Below are 13,104 nucleotides of genomic sequence, written 5' to 3'. Positions count from 1 at the left end.
TGCTTGACTCTACTCAAAGATGAGCCTGAAATGTCTCAGAGCATCTGGACAAGAACTCCATCTCTACAAGTATAGTTGTACATGCAGTTGTGCTTCATATCAGTGTAGGTCTTCTTGCAGGAAAAAAGAGTAAGCTTGGACAACATATGATAGCTTTATCTTGTTAGAGTTGAATCATTAATAGAAGATATTGTTCATAGCTTCCTTCCTAGAACTTTTATTGTTATAACATTACATTTCCTTTTTTTTTTTTTTATGCATAAAATATGTCTTAAAATCATATAATAATACAAGAATCATGTAATAACGAACCTTATATTAGAGTTTTTGAATCTTCTGTCCAGCTGAGATTTCCTGAAGGAATGCATTTCTCTGTTCCAACAATCTAACCAGGAATAACAGATCTCCTGCTTATGTTTTCTCCACAGAGCTCTACTGAGCTATAATGTGGTTATGTGGTTTTCCCTATAACTGCTCAAAGAAAGAACATCCCATTCTTCACTCTTTTCTGAAGGACCACCAATGGATTGTGTTATATGGAATTTAAAAACGCAGTTATGCCACATATCACAGCACATTCCTGGAATTCCCATATTGACCATGGATTGAAGACTGACCTCCATTTAGTACAAGCTATTTGTTCAAACTCCCTAGAAACCTATGTCTGAGGTCCTGGATTAATTTTTCACAAGAAAGAAGATACATTTTTATTTGTACACACTCATCTCATACCTTTCTTCTCACTCTACTTGCTTCCACACTTTCCATAGACATTCCCATATGGAATCCCATATGGATTTGCTCTACAATTTACCCCTTCAATCTACCTCTTCAAGAAGCTCTCGAATTACAAACCTCAATAGAGAACTGCAGAGGTGAACTATCTTCACCTTCCTTCTTCAGAAGAAAAACCAAAAAAAAACCACAAATAAATCAATTAATTCCATATCAAAACCAGGGCTCATGAAATTCAGTGTACATTGGTCTCTCTGTCACTGATCTCTTTAGAAAGATGTGCTCACAAAATCCAAGAGGTCCTGCACATACCTATCAAGTACTAAGGAGGTTTCTGGAACTAAAATGTCCCACAAATAATGAGAAAAAATAATTATAGTGCAATATGACATCAACAAATGAGTATTCTTCTCTATATTGTGCAGCCATTTGGCTGAAAATGAAAACTGAAGACTTTCAGTTTGGTTCATGACAATTACTGATTCTCTTTATTTCATAAAAACCCATTATTTGAAGGACCTTGATGTTTTCAGTGTCATCTAAACATAACTGGTCTATGTTGTAATTAAACTTTGATCAAATTTTTAATGGGATCTCAGAGGAAAACAGTATTTGACTAACAGAAGCATTCTTCTGCATGTATTAATCAAGCTAATTCTTATTGAACGGCTTGAATTTCTTACAATAACTACTCTTCCCCATTGTTAATTAGCAGAGCATGAAAATAGTAGAATCTGCTTTCATATTTTCCATCAAGAATATCCTGAAACTTTTGATTTTAACTCTCAACACCTATTCAATTTTTATCAAAACATCACTTCCAGCTTTTCATGAGGTACTTTACTTAAAAACACCATATCCTTTTATTCAAAAATAGTCCAATACAATATCAAAGTATTTACTTATGGCATTAAGCACTTGAATCACTTGCACCAGCTGTCACTTACAAATCTCCATTCAATAGCACTTTCATGAGTATTGCTGTTTTGTCAGCATTTTCATTGGTAATCTGGAAGCAGATCTGAAATCACCAGCGGCAGTATTTTGTGAATGATACAAATATTGGAACAAACACTCAGTCAGGTTAGTCAGACGGAATATGGTAAACAAAGTGTGACTCATTGGTAAAGTGAGTCTACTTTAAAAAGAAAGCAGAACAAAACAGAATGCACAGAAACCTGTAGGAATGAGGAATTGAGGGGTACAAGAATACCTGTTGCTCAGGTTCACATTTTTAGAAGGAAGCTGAAAATTGCTACAGTCCAGAGAGAAGCTAATTATAAAATCTTTTGCTTGGATATGACACAGATTCTTTATACTAAAATCTTAGTGTTCCATCTCTATAGGTTATAATCTAGTTCTCAAAACTGAGATGTGATTTCATGTCAGTAGATCGGTAACCTTACATAAAGAAAATGGGACTCATAAAGGTCTTTTAGACACAACTTAAAAGGTATAACAAGTCATGTCCTAGGAGCACCAACAAGCCACATTCAAATGAGAAGTCAGGCAACTTTTTAACCCGGGAGTATGATTGACCACTGGGAGGAGGGAGGGGGGGAAGAAAAAAAAAAAAAGTAAATTAGTTGCCTCTTGTAGAGAGTGTAAGATCACACACCTTAGATAGTGACAAAAATAGGTTCAGCTCTAAGGTGGAAATAAGAGAAGAAAGTTCAATACTTGTTAGTCAATCACAGTCTCAATGTGGTACTGATGTGAAAAAAGGGAAACACTGCCTTAGAATGTATCTGCTCAATCATTTCTAGTAAGGATGGGGGGAGTATTAGTATGGCACTAGTAATACATTGCTAAGACATCACTTCAATTATTGTGTGTAATTATGAACGCTTGTGTTCAAAAAAGATTAACTTAGGCTGAAGCAGCTGCAGAGAAGGACTACCAGCATGATGAGAAGAATGTAAAATATATCATAAAAGAAGACAGAAAAAGCTTGTCTTGTTTAGAGAGAGGATAACTGCTATTGCTATATATAACAGGGTTGTAAAGGAGCTGTTTAAGCCAAAGGACTATCGTGGTATAAGAACAAAGGGTAGAAACTGGACTTGAATAAATTTACTGTAATTTAGATCCTTCTTAATCACTAGGCAAATGAAGCATTGAAACAATTTTGCAATAGGAATTTGGGAGATAAAAACACTAACCAGCTTTAAGACAGAGCTTAAATCCACAGACATTTAAGCTTCAGCATCATTGTTATGGTTCTTGCGGCACCAGGGGACCAGAGCCAAACCTCAAGGTTCCCATCTGGGGACAGTTCTCTGTCCACAAATACTCACCATGTGGGTCTTGTATTAAAAGGGGACAATCTTTCCCAAGCTGCAGGGTCTGCTGAAACAAGCATCAAACTTAAATCTTGATCAAGCCCTGAAGTTAGTATCTTTTCAACTTACCACCTCTCCAAGAAAGAAAATGCTGGCTCTTCTTAGAGCCAGCATAGTTTTCAAGGTTTCTAGTAATGTTAAAAATCCCCTTTTAGAATCTTCTAAATTCTATTATTATTTATTTTTTTTTTCAAAATAAAGCTCAAATTCCACAGAAAATATCACAGTTAAATGGGCACATACCAAAGACCATATATAGCTATGCAGCTTTTAGATCAGGCTGCCAATAATTAAATAAATAAATATATAATATCTAGATATCAAATTATTTTTCACTATTTACCTTGTACTTCATGGAAAGAGCAAGTACTGCTCAGCCACAGAAAGACAAGTTATCATTTATTAATAGCATTTCAACTTAATATTATCTTATTCCATTAAATAAATGTTGCTGCATGTACCTTTCTCATTGCATGTAAAGTGGTGAAGCTGTGCTTTGCTATAATAGCAATATAAATGCAGTATCTTTTCCTCCCCAAATGGTTTTTTGTTTTGTTTTGTTTTGTTTTGTTTTAAATAGGTCGTTTCATTACATTGGCTTCCGGAAACACTTCAGAATTATTATTTGTCCTCAGGGCACAACATTTACAAAATCTATTTATAAAGACTCTAAGGTATTTTCCCTTGATTAGAATAATTTTTAAACTATGTACAGCTTCCTATGCTTCTATTGGTTTTTGTTTTCTTGCATGTCATGACTGCTGTAATTAAAGTGATAGTTTCTCCCTTTCTTACTCTGAAAACTGTACCAGAACAAAACTGCAAGTAAAATGGCATAGAATTTAATGTTTGTAATTTAATTAACTTCTGTTCACATGGCTTCTAAGAACATGTAAAACCATGCCTACAATTGTTTCCCCTGAAAATATCCACTTGATGGTATCCAATTTTTATCAGTACCAGATTTCATCTTTTTTCTCTGTTGCAACTGCTTGCTTTTAAAAGGTGGTTAGTTTTGTGTTTTTTTTTTTTTTTTTATTATTATTTTGTTTTATTTTTTTTTATTTTTATTTTTATTTTTTTTTCTGACAAATAAAGTAAAGCTAATACTGTATTTTTTATTTTATTAGTAAAATGAGGTGGATTTTTTTGTCATTTAAAATAGACAATGAAAATAAAGACAAAGTAGAACTTTGTGCTAGACACTAATTCACAAAAGTAAACAACAGTTGAATGAGTTTTTAACCTATTTTGATATATGGGTGGGATTTTTAAAATAAAAGGCATTGTTTTTTGAAGCCATTTATATTTCATTACATTCATTTCATTTCATTCATTTAAAAAAATATATATATATGGAACAAAAGGCTCAAAATAAAGCACATAACAAGATTACAATAGGTATGACTCAAGAACCTGGGCGCTCTCGTAACTGATCGGCAGATGTCTCCATTGGAAATTGCAAATGAATTCAGTTCAAAATTAAAATGCTTTTGGAGTCATTCACTAGGGACTGGAATTCAGCCTTTAAATACACATGGGAAACCATCAAATGTGAGTCAATAAAACAACGCATGAAAAGCCACTCATCCTGGCGAGACTCTTCTACACCAGCTTTTGAGAAAGCACTTCAGAGGGTTTGCAATAGCACAAATTCCACAGCCAGCATAAAAACAGATTGTGTTAGCAATAACCTGTCCTCCTTTTTCTTATCCTGTACCAGCAAGATGATGTTAAATAGAATAGCACTTAATAAATTAATTTACTTATTAAATAAAAAAGTTTCTACCTGTAGTTTTAAAGCTATACTTTAACCATAGATGCACTTCAGCTGATTCCAAGGCTGAACTGTGAAGTGGTTTGTTACCATAACCAGACAATGTCCTGAGTCTCTGAAGCAGAAAAGCCAGGGTGGGGACTCGGCTCCAGACCGAGACAATGTAGACGTGCTTGCACAGGAGTCTCAGCTCCCTGCAGCTGGTAGAGGTCTGGCCACCCAAGCTCATGGAGCCCAAGGCATGGGACATCCCTCTGCCTTAGGACACTCTAATTCCCTATGCTTTACCAGCTGTACTTACTGCACAGTAATGTCCAATGCCATCTCAGATGTTTAAGGCATTGGGCAGAGGACAGATGTGACACAAGACATACTAGGGAGCCATCCATTAAGGTATGGGTGGGTGGATGAATATCCCTTGGCTTCCACTAAGTATAATGGAGACTACAGTGAAGATGAGTGCTGTGAGATGTGTGAATGTACATCCTAGCCCAGCTGGCATTTTAAATCTCTTTAAAGTGACATTTTTGCTTGGGACTGTAATTAGGCAGTATCCACCTTCTTAAAGATAAAGGTAGAAAGGAAGAGAAGAGGAATTCATACAAGTCTCGACAGTTTCTTTTGCAAATAGTTTCTCTCAAAAGACAAAATCCTGGATTTCCTTCTTACGTGTAAAATTCTGTACTTCAATGATTGCTTTACACTCAACTAAACCTAAGCTGGAACTATACCAAAATTCCTAAAGACATTTTTCATAAATGAACAGTATCAATCTCCATATTTCACTGACAAATGTTGATATTACAAAGCTCAGTCATACAAAAAGGCAAGGAAAATTAACCAGTTATAGCACTTTGTAAACATTTTATTTTAAGGACAATCACCACAGTCCATTTCTTCTGTCTGGTTTGTAAATTTATGCTTTGGTTATTAACTGCAGTAATTTTGCTAGAAGGGAGTCCTCTGCTATGGGCCAGAGATACTCTGCCACTGACTTACCTGTATTAAACTTTTAATGTTCTCATAATCTATTCAAAGTAGACACATTTTTTCCCCAGACTGTTGTCCATTTACAACAAATTTTACACATCTCTTATTACGACAGTTAAGATCTTAAATCTAGTTTTCTGGGAAATAGCACAATCATTTCTTTTTCTTTAATTTAAAATGCTTCATATGCTATTAAATCAAAATCCTCTGTAACAAAATGTTTGACCTTATGAAGTCCTTCAGTCTCTGTGAGTCAATCTGTTCTATCCTGCTGAGTTCACTCAATCTAGCTAACTTTTTTAAGCACATGAAGAGATTATAACTTCATACTTGAATGAAACTATCCAGTGCAACCTTATTGCTTCCATAGTTAATCAGCTCACTGCCACACAGCTCCATTTGTCCGGAACAAGGGCTTGCCCTACCAAGCACAGCTACATCTTCCTTTGGATTTGTTTTTTCCACAGAATTGTCCACATGGCTACTCTAAGAATGAACAATATGTCTGACACCATTTTAGAATAGTCTATAGTTGGCCTTGTAGCATTTGCACTCCCAATGCTTCATCTGTTTTATATTCTTACATTGTTCTATCAAATAAAGAAGCAACTGTGACACAACTTCTAGGGGTTTCTGATGCTCACAACAATATGGGAGGTTCCTGTCACTTAACTTTGGATTTCTATTGTATTGAGATTCACAGCTAACCTACTCACCGTAGTTCCTTCTAAAATCAGTGGCAAGAAACAGTGACTTAGAGACAAATCACCTGTCTAGCTTAGATGGCCACTGCAGAGTAAGATGACTAATGTCCCCATAGTGCCTGTTTCTGTCCCCAGAGCAGAAAGGAAGCCAAGGGGGACCAGCTCAGCTGCTTGCCACAACTCTTTTTCATAACTGAATATGACAGATGTCTTTCAAAATTCCTCTGGATGAATAGCAGCTAATGTCAGAAAATTGGACCTTCAGAAGTACGTTTCATGTCAGTGTCAGTCCTTGGAAAATGGGGCACTTGAAGGCACGTCTGTGTGTGAATGCCTCAGCTTCCAGCCAGTCACCCAAGTTCCCCACACAGAAAAAATTAAGTACCTAAAATTAACGGAGGAATTCCATCTATGGATAAAATACAGAAGAAAAACCTAAAATTTCCTGGGTTTAAAAATGTAAAATAGCAATAACTAAGTCCGCCAGAAATATTTCTCAAGATAAAAAGTGCAACAGTTCTTGAATCCTACATATACTGCTCAGTTACAGTTTTTCAGCAGAGAACAAATAAACATTCCACACTAAGCAAAAAGTACTTTAGATTATCACACTTATTTGACAAATTCTTCAGTGTGAATCTGAATTTCATATTCATGCTAACTCTTTAGTCAAACTTCAATTAGAAGCTTGTATATACTTTTATAATCTCATTGAAAACTGCAGCTAAAGCAGCTTTACTTTGTGGAACATCCCAGTTTACTTTGGTTGAACTCTGATAGATTATGACTGAAGACTTTTTCAAGAGTTCACTACATCTTAGCCTTCCTTAAGCGAATGTTATGACAAAGCTGCCTGTGTGAGTGAATTACGACTACTGACTGGTCACTAGTTCCTATGATATTACTTATTACACGCTCAGTGATAAATTAAAGTACTTAACAAGAAAAAGTCATATCCAAGACCTTTATTATGGAATTTAAAGATAAAGTTTCATTTGCAGAGAGAAAATAATGAGTTTGGTGAGCAAGCAGATGGAATATTTCAACAAATCCACTATTCACATCAAAATGAAGAATTTACTTAATCTTTCTAAAAATTAAGACTAGCAGAATAAAACAGCTTTTAAATTTATTTATTTTTTAATCTAGACCTTATTAATGTTCATATTCTTCATCTTAACAGATAATGCTGTCAGTATTTATTGATTCAATCTTCTGATAATTACATCATTCTTTCAGCATGTCAGAGAATGTCAAGGTGACTGTGATGACATGAGACTGGTGTACGACTCTAATGTCATAATATATTTGTGTCAGTTTTTTGTCCACGAACAGACATGTAACAACTCTCAAATTTGATTTTAGAAGAGCAAAATACTGACTTTATTAATAATCTGCTATGTAACAATGCTCATTACTTGCTGTAATGCTGCCAAAGTAACATTGTCAAGTAACTATTTAAATAGTTTTATTTAAATAAAGTAGAACTCAACTTAGTATTTACACAAGTGCTGTATCTTTCCAGAAAGTTGGGTCTTTCAATATTCAACTATTTAATTTGATTTTATCAGTGAAAAAAATTCTCACACAGCTGCAAAACATCTTTACTTTCCTTTACAGATGTCTGATACTATATTTGTTTATCACCTGGATTTCTCCTGAACATTTGTTTCCTTCAAGAGTTCAACCAGCTCAAGCTTGGCTTTATGAAGACAAATGCTTTGGTTATAACCTGCCTTTGATTTTAATAATTACATTATTTTTCCTAAGGGTTGAAATGAGGCCAGGATTACAGCATATTGATTCATCTGACAAATGTAAAAAAATAAAAAAATAAAAATCCTACTTTGTGGGTTTTAATATCTTGAAGTCATCTTGAAGTTAAAGAGCATACTTTCTTTTCACAAGTATTCATATGACAGGAGTGTAGCAGTTCATAAAATATAATTAAACTCAGTCATTAGATAAACTAATAAAATATAAACAGATTTTGTTAGTAAGAAAAACAAACAACATCATTTTTTTTCTCCTTTTCTTTCAATAGTTTTATAGAATAAGGTGCAAAGACATACCTGGATTGGCATGAGCACCCTGTAATGATGGATTTTATTCAGTAATAAAATCCAGCTGGGCAGAACTGAGGAACACCCATGTCTCAGGGAATAAGAAACTCGTGAGGGACTGCACTTCTTCTTTCTTGCAGTTTTGTAGTAAGGACTATTGGATTGAACTCACTTTAGGACAGAGTCAGACTCCTGCAAGGTAATATTCCCATATGTGAAGATTTCATAATTTTCTCCTCAATCTATCCTCAAATTTTCTAACCTCTACAAAAAACTGTAACAGTACTGTGTTAGTAAACAACTTTTTTTTATGGTGTGGCACAAGCTGTGAGTGAGACTTTGTGCCCATTCAAGGGCATAACATTTCATTTCATCTGCAAGTTTGCAGATTACACAGAAGTTGGAGGACTCTCTGACAAGCCAGAGAGATGTGCTGCCATTCAGAGGGACCTCAATAGGCTCGAGAAGTGGTCTGATAGGAACCTCATCAAGTTCAACAAGAAGTGCAGGGTCCTGTACCTGGGGAGGAACAACCCAAGGCACCAGAACATGCTGGAGCCACCCAGCTGGAAACAGCTCTGCAGAACAGGACCTGGTAAGCCTGATGGACACCAAGATGAATGTGAGGCAGCAATGTGCCCTTGCTGCTAAGAAGGCTGCAAGGCGTTCTTGGCTGCATTAGGAAAAGTATTGCCAGAAGGTTTAGGAAGTGATGCTTTCTCTCTACTCAGACTTGGTGAGAACACAGATGGAGTGCTGGGTCCAGTTCTGGGCCCCCTATTGCAGGAGGAACATGGACAGAGTCCAGCACGAAGATGATGAAGGGACTGGAGCACCTCTCCTATGATGGAAGCTGAGGGAGCTGGGGCTGTTCAGTCTGGAAAAGAGGAGGCTCAGGGGGATCTCATCAGTGTCTATGAATACCTAAAGGGAAGGGGCGAAGAGGATGGAGCCAGGCTCTTTTCAGTGGTGCCCAGTGCCAGAACAAGAGGCAATAGACACAACCTGGGAGGTGCTGCCTGAACAGCAGGAGTACTTCTGTGCCATGTGGGTGACTGAGCACTGGCACAGGCTGCCCAGAGAGGCTGTGGGGTCTCCTCCTTGGAGACCTTCAAAAGCTGCCTGGACGTGGTCCTGGGCAGCCTGATCTGGGTGTCCCTGCTTGGGCAAGGGTTGGACAGGATGAATGCCAGGGCCCTTCACGCTTCAGCCATTCTGTGATTCTGGGTGGTTCTCCGACAACCCCTTCCTCTCTCCACCTGCCAACACTGCAGCTATGGCTGAGTGGGAGCAGCTCTGGGTGCTTTTGCCCTTTTCTCTGTGCAACAAGTGGTCAGAGAGCTGACCCTGCTCCCAGGGCATGGCACAGCAGCAAGGCCTTAGTACTCTTCTCTATTCAGTGTATCTGCATCTGATAAAAACGCAGATGTACCAAACATTCCCTGCAGTAAGCAGTTCCCTTTCATTGGTATATTCTTAAAATTGGATTATGCTTTTTACGAGATCTGGAACAGATTTTTATTGTGAACTATCTGTGAAAACATACAAATGATTATCAGTCATAACACTGATAACAGACAAGCAAACAGTGAAATAACTGGTACGACAGGTGATGATCAGGAGCTTAACATAGGGCTCTTGAGCTCAATTTTCCTATAAGTCTAATCAGCTCCACTTACAAATATAACAAATTGGCAGATATGGAGGAAGCAGTCTGATCACAACATTTGTTTGCCATAATATGCCAGAAATTAGTTTACAAACTTGTCTTCAGAATTACAATAATAACCATTTCCCAATATCATTTCACATTTGCAAGAGGCTTCAATGCATCTTAATTGATGAAGTCCAAGAGCCCCATAATTTCATCTTGAATATGTGATCGCTTCCTGATAAACACAAAATGCAGGGAAAATAATAGGCCTGGCACGACAGGAGAGTTCGGGAGAGGGGACTCTGACTGATTGTAGCAACACAACACATGACAATCAGGCACCACAGAAATGGGCACAAGACAAGAAATGATGCCGGCAGGCATGTTAGCAGTGTGAAGTTCTTGCAGCCACAGGAATATTTGCTTAATATATTCTGAGATATACCCATACAGAATGCAGTTTTAAGATGACCCTAGATTTCTAGATGATAGCTTTTTTTCCTCTTCTTTATCAAAGATATTCCTCTGTTGCTAAGAATTGCCATGCAACTTCAGCCTGTCAATCCAGCTGAATGTACCTCTCAAAACATGATGACAACATCTTTTATAAGGGAAAGTATTTTGTTATTGTTGTCACAGTCAATGAAGGCTTAATTTGTTTTTCCTTGACTTTTATGCACTATTATCTGTATTATAATAACAGTCATGTACAGTTAAAGATTGGGTTGTATTGTGCCAGCGTCTTTGTACAGAATAATAAAGAAGAAAGTCCTTGCTTTAGAAATCATTCTCTAACTGGTGAACAAATAAGGCAAATATTAGAGTTAACAAAATAAAATAATAATAAAAGACAATTGGGTCACAAATAGACATTTCCTTAATCAATGCCAAACAGGAATGATTTTCTTATAAGCACAGAGAAGATGGATTTTGAGGTAAGATTCAATGAGAACAAAAAACTGAGCAAATCCACACACTTCCTCCCAAAGACAGGTCACTGTGGAGAATTACCCCAAAAGCTACATCACCATTGCTTGCTTTCTGGATACTTTCTTTTTGCCTCCTGGCATGGAAAAGTGGGCAGGTCAAGGTCTCAGACTTTATGTGTATGTTAATTACTAGCTAATATGCAAGAAAATGACCAGACCAACTCCATGTGTCTTGTTGCCACACATTTCCTTCTTCCATCTGTCTTGGGTTTGTTTGTTTGTTTGTTTGTTTGTTTGTTTGTTTTCTGAACTGAGTGCAGTGTAGGAGAATCTGATGTATCGGGTTCTAGTAGCTGTGGTGGGGGTCCTTGCCTATCTCAGCCAGGGCAGTGCTTAGGGGGAAGATCAGAAAATCTCCACAACCGAGCAATTACAGGCTTACAAAGTAGCCCAAGAGACTTAAGAGTTTCTGGGACCACTCATGAGAGCAGACAAGCTGATTCAATCTCTAAGATTCAGAGGCCTAAAGGGAACCTCACTGGGTTTTAGGTGGGATTTAAATGGTTGGATCTGTGTAGCGCTGCTGTGCTTTACCTTTGTCCCACACCTAGAAACTCTACAAATTTGTCACTTGCACCAGATTTTCCCACATGGTTACTACTCAAGTCTATCTCATTTTCCAGGTGCCAAGTCTGACATATAGGGTCTGACACATGGAATGAACTGGAACTTCTCAACATACAAATTGCAGTACAGTACTGGGTGTCTCTAAAAGCCAGATCACAGCTCTCTTAAGGTGGATGCCAAACTTACAGGATACTGCTTGATCTTAATCATTTGTTTTATTTTCCGATTGGTAAATGGAGGTAAAACCACAGGTGTCACTGTACATGTTTCCTTTTGTTTTTACATAAAAATAAAGATTTGGAATGTGCTGGTTAACAGCATTCAAAATGCAGCAATTGAAGATGGTATTTGAAAATTGAGTGAAATAAGGAGAATGAGAAAGAAACACATATGTAAAAATGTGTACTTGTGTATATATATATAAATTATTCCACATTACTAAAAAGACCTATAATTTGCACATTTTTAAAAATATTACTTACTGCGTTCAATAGCTATTAGTACAGATAAAAAATCACCAACCTGTCACAATGAATATTTTAATCTCTTAATATATTTTTTATGAAATCCATACCTTATTGGGATCAGATTCCTCTCAGGAATATGAACCAGCCAAAAAAAAATGATAACCTCACAAAGTTTTACATCAGTTTTTTACTACATGCCTTTTATTAAAAATTAAAACTCAATAATAATACAAAAAAATCACATTAAAATTCTATGATGCTGTAAGGTTTTCCCTTACCATTTTCTAGCCATCCCAGGGGAGAAAACCACATGTATGTAAGACCTGAAAAACCATCACTACAGAATAAACATTCTTGTTAAATTAGACCAGAATGGGCCTCAACACATCAATTAGCACTTTACTTTTGGCTATGTAGAACTGCCTCTAAAGGCATTTTCTTGTTTGAAAACTGCAGGGGCCCTTTTATAAGCACTACCACACTGTAAAATTTTCCTCTGTTTCCACCACAGTGACCACCTATCCTTCCATCTGCAAAACATTAAGTGTTGCTTGTAGTGTTGAACTGCCATCTGCACCTGCTATTCAAAACTAACAAATACAAAAAATATTACACATGCCACACATTTATGTAGGCTCATTCTACTTTTCAACCTTGGCCACCTTGACAACACCGTTACTAATAGGTTCTATAGGTATATTTGTAAGGTTAAAAGCCTTACAAAGCCTGAATTATTATACTGTCATCATTATAATTCACCAAAGATGTTTGAAATATATCATGGAGCAGATGCCATCATTCACTTTTATGTATGTT

General features: G+C 36.7%; 1 protein-coding gene and 1 long non-coding RNA gene across 4 annotated transcripts in view; one reads left to right on the top strand and one right to left on the bottom strand.

Moving 5' to 3' along the window:
* RELN (reelin) overlaps positions 1–13,104 on the bottom strand; it is a 285,956-nt gene that overhangs the window by 221,575 nt on the left and 51,277 nt on the right. The gene's annotated exons all lie outside the window — the stretch shown is intronic.
* LOC137849822 (uncharacterized) lies at positions 8,608–12,738 on the top strand. Its single transcript, XR_011092087.1, has 3 exons — positions 8,608–8,810; positions 8,993–9,206; positions 11,878–12,738. It is a non-coding gene; the product is annotated as an uncharacterized lncRNA (long non-coding RNA).

This window comes from Anas acuta, chromosome 1 (genome assembly GCF_963932015.1).
Source record: "Anas acuta chromosome 1, bAnaAcu1.1, whole genome shotgun sequence".
In the NCBI taxonomy this organism is placed as follows: Eukaryota; Metazoa; Chordata; class Aves; order Anseriformes; family Anatidae; genus Anas; species Anas acuta.
The sequence above is the reverse complement of the archived record's forward strand: the minus strand, read 5'-3'. Positions and strand labels throughout refer to the sequence as shown.